Below are 5,000 nucleotides of genomic sequence, written 5' to 3'. Positions count from 1 at the left end.
TGTTCGTATACTTCAAGATCTAATTCATTGTCATTTGCAATTAATGTTACAGGGTCCTTAGGTCCCCTTGAACCCATATGGTGTAATCCTGTCAATATAATCAATTTAGCTAAACCTGTAGCGTTTCCCTGTTACCCAGTCTGAAGTAGGCCATCAGCAGTAATTTTATATGTGATTGCCCCTCATTGTCTAGGTTAATGTCAGATACGCTTTACTTTATCTTCCCCAGTTGTGCATTTCCAGGTACATCATAACCATATATATATTATATATATATATATATATATATATATAATATTATATATATATATATATATATATATATATATATATATATCCCTCAGGTTTTTCGGATTGCCATTATCCAAAACTCGACATTATCCGATTCACCCTGACCCCTCCCAAAGAGAGAGAGAGAGAGAGAGAGAGAGAGAGAAGAGAGGAGAGAGAGAGATATATATATATATATATATATATATATATATATTATATATATAATATATTATTATATAATATATATATATATATATATATATATATATATATATATATGTGTGTGTGTGTGTGTGTGTGTGTGTGTGCGCGCGCGCACGTGCGTGTGTGTTTGTGTGTGTAAGTGAGTGCATGTGCCAAAAAATAGAAACAAAAAAGGTGCCCTCCGATGGTATGGCATGAAAAAAAAATTTTTTTTTTGCTTCCACTGCTGACACTCGGACTGACCAAGAAATGGTCTTGGAGGGAGAGGGAAACCTCCAGAAGTTTCCATGTTGGGGTTGGGGGAGGGCAGTGAGGCTCAGAGGTGTTGTTTTGGAAGGTGGTTGAAGCTGGGGAGGAGTTTCTATGCCTGGGGAGGAGGTAGGTATGCAGTGTTGGATGGGAGAAGAGGGCTGGGTTAACCTGACTTGACAGAGCTTATTTGGTTTTGTTTTTATACGTTATGTTATAGTAATTCACATTTTATCATAGGTTATGCACAGCACAGAAGAGACAGACAGGTACGAGAGAGAGAGAGAGAGAGAGAGAGAGTACGGTACATTAAATTGAGCAAAGCAAAGAGAAAAACAACTACATACACACTAATTCTGTGGAGTGGGATTAACTTGCTTTAGTCTGTTTGGTATTGTATTGCCTACATATGAAATTCGGATTTAAATAGTTTTATGGTGATTAGCAATGAAACATCAACAGTGATAAAATAATCTCTTGTGTACTATTACAATGTGTGATAATCTCACTTACAGTGAACTAAACTTTTAATGAAATGTGATACAGTTAATCAGATAAATAAAAAAATATGGAATATGCCCGTGAACTCACGCAGTCATTCGATGGCATTGTGAACTTCCTGGCGTTTGTTTAGTTTTCTTTTTATGTTTATGTTACAATAACTGATATTGCATTAAAGGATATGTACTCTACTGATATAAAGTAGAGAGAGAGAGAGAGAGAGAGAGAGAGAGAGAGAGAGAGAGAGAGAATGAGGTATGTGCTACTTTAAAGCCTAATGCAGTATCACACCCGCTCATACACTATTTGCTTACATATAAAATTCGGATTTTAGATACTTTTACGGCAATTCATAATGAAATATCAACACTGATAAAAGATTATCTTCTGTACTCTTATGATTAGAATCAACTAAACTTTTAATAAAACCGATAAAGTAAATTAAGCAAAGAATAAAAAGAAAGAAAAGAAATCGATAGCATCGTAACTTTCCTTGTGTTTTAGTTCCATATTTTAATGTTTGTGATACAGTATTTCATATTTCATTTAAGGATATGTACAGTATTGAGAGAGAGAAAGAGAGAGGATGGGGGTGGGGGGAGGGGAACATAAACTTTACAAATCGCGGAACGAGTTTTCTTTATACATATTACAGTGATAATAAAGCAATATAATAATACAGTATAAATAGATTCGGTAAGTAAAATATCAGTTTCATTACCATAGCCTACACGTTTTTATCTTGTGTATGGTAACACAATATGGTAACAACTAATAAGAAAGTTACTGCATAAAAAATACATTAATGGTTATAAAACCATGGTAGGTCTGGTAAGCACAAGTAGGTTACCTGCTTACTGAACTGGGTCATTTACCAGGGAGAGAAAAAGAAGGGATCGTATTTTTTTATTGCATATATATGAAATATATTTTGTCACAGATATGGGGAACATTGGTAGATAACTGCCTTTTGCATAACGTTCTCAGTGCAAAGTGTGATGGTTGCAGTGCTTTATGTGGCATTGACAAGGTTAGGTAAAGAATTGTGCAGAGTTGCCATTGAACAGCCCTACATTTTTTCCCTCGCTATTATTCGGATTTCGCCTTTATCTGAAGGACCCTTGTCCCTATTAAGCCGATTGACTGATTACTATACACACACACACACCACCACCACCAACACGCGCACATATATACAGGGTGTTTCGAAATTAGAGCCCCCCTCTACAGAACAAATGTAATATTTCCTGAATGTTTGGGAATTTTTCTGTTTCACAGCCAAACGGTTAATGTGGATCATCAAAGAAAAAGGACAGTCATGGAATGGTGAATACTTCAGAGAAACTGTGCTTACTAGTGGAGTATTTCCTTTCCTCAAAGATCCTGAAAATGTGTTATCTGTTGAATAAGTCACATTTTTGCATGATAAGGCACCGTTTCAAAGCTCTTCAGATACAGGAGCTGCTTCGAAACAGTGGTATCGATTTCTTCTCGTCAAGTGAATTTCCAGGTAGCTCCCATGATCTTAATGTGTGTGAAAACATTGGTAGTATCTTAAAGGATCATGTTAAAGCGAGCACAATGAACTATGATGGTATACCAAAACTCGACGACCTGTGAAGAGAGGTGACCGAAGTGCTCAGGGAAATGAAGTTTGAGTTTCAGCTTTTTTGTGATTTGCTGAACTCATACCCCTCAAAAGAATGCAGGCTGTGACACAGACAGATGGAAGCCACACAAAATATCAAATACTCAGAGAGAAACTTAAACAAATACCTGTTCTGGATTACTTTTGTTTTTGTCCTTATCAATTTTAGTTAATGCTGTAGAGAGGGGGGAGGGGGGGAGGACTCTAATTTCGAAACACCCTGAATATGAAATATATTTTGTCACAAATATGGGGAGTAATGGTAGATAACTGCCTTTTGCATAACGTTTTCAGCGTAAAGTGTGATGGTTTCTGTTTACAAATATACAGAATGTTTACAGTTATGTGGCATTGACAAAGTTAGGTGAAGAAGGGTGCAGAGTTGCCCTTGAACAACCCTACATTTTTTCACTCGCTATTATTCGGATTTCGCCATTATTCTGACCCTATTAAGCCGCTTGACTGATTACTATAAACACACATGCACACACCACTGCACGCACACACAGATTATATATATATATATATATATATATATATATATATATATATATATATATATATATATATATATATATATATATATATATATATATATATATAATATATATATACGTATGTATATGTCTCTATTTGTCCCTAAGTACGTGAGTACTGTACAGAGTAAGGATATTTAACCAGAAACGTTTACGTCAAATGAATTACCAATAACCCGCTTCTCATAAAGTAGCATCATAATAATACCAGAACCAATATTCTAAGCTTTCCAAATTTTCCAACTGAGTTCCCCAGTACTCGAAGTTCCTTATTCTTTCCCATAAAAGATGGAGCGATAGTTCAAGAAAATACTTCCCGGCTATTTTCCAGGCAATTTCACACAACCTCACCAATTCGCAAAATTTCTTATTCTCTTGACTTTTCTTATTGCTGTAGCTTCTGAGTTCAGCTCTCGCTACTCAGTCTTTGTTTAGGAATAAACAAAATGACAGTAATTGCTAACAGCTTTATTTTTTATATATACCTACTTCAGCAGGAATAAGGAATGCTCAATTATGGTTGTTTATCTCTGCGTGATATGTCTAAGAATGGATGCCTTTGCAATGATGAACCATTCTGAAAAATATGAGACAGTATAGAAATTATTGTTTCTAATGGAAATAGGGCAAGATCCGTGTATTCAGTTCCACTGAAAGAGTGAAATGTATACTAATTCTTCCGGGGAAATGAAATCAAGCTGAAATGAATGAGCGCTTCAAAGTCACCCCTTCTGAAGAAAATTGGTTTGAGGGACGATGACTCCAATCCCAGACTAACAGGAAATGGATGCACGTTTGAAAATTATAATACAAAAATTATTGATCAATGTTTCATTGACTTCTTCGTTCTAGGAAACAGATAACTAGACAGTTGATGTTTAATGCACGAATGAATGAATTCCTTCATGAAAAGAGAATTGAGAAACGAGGCTTCAAATGAGAGAGAAAATTTTTTTTCAGAATTAAATTTATACTGATATGATTTTTACCAAAATTCTAGTTTTCTTATTTCAATATTGAGATATTTTGGTTTCATAGCGTTTCTCTACCATCAAAATGCCAAATTTTACATTAGTCGCCACAGAAAATTAATATTTTAACAAGAAAGGATATTTCGTCGCCGTATTCAGTGCCGGCAACAATAAAAGACGCCGATATTGCAATTTTAATATTTTATACAGAATCTCCGACTGGAAAATCATTACTTATACACTATTCACTGACTAATGGTGTTAGTTGTGCTATATTTTACAAACTCCTCAACCTCGTGCTTTTATACCTGCAAATTTTTTACCAAAATTTCAAATTACCGACCAGAATATATTTATAAACAGCTAAATTATTTGTCTTCAAGTAATTTCAGTTCAGGCAAATTAAACGCAAACATTTCGAGAAGACCAGCGTGAACGTTAACGTTGGGACGTTTATAAATTAAAAAGACGTTTAAGAAGTTAAAGTAACGCAGCAATTATATATAAACAATAAACTTCCGTAAATTTCAAAAAATAAGTAAATATTGCAATTTCTTTTGTTATAAGAATTATCAAATTAAGCAAAGCCATAAACTAGTGTGCCATTTGCATACGGAG

The sequence above is a fragment of the Macrobrachium nipponense genome, chromosome 20 (genome assembly GCF_015104395.2).
Source record: "Macrobrachium nipponense isolate FS-2020 chromosome 20, ASM1510439v2, whole genome shotgun sequence".
Taxonomy (NCBI): Eukaryota; Metazoa; Arthropoda; class Malacostraca; order Decapoda; family Palaemonidae; genus Macrobrachium; species Macrobrachium nipponense.
This window is presented reverse-complemented; position numbering follows the sequence as displayed.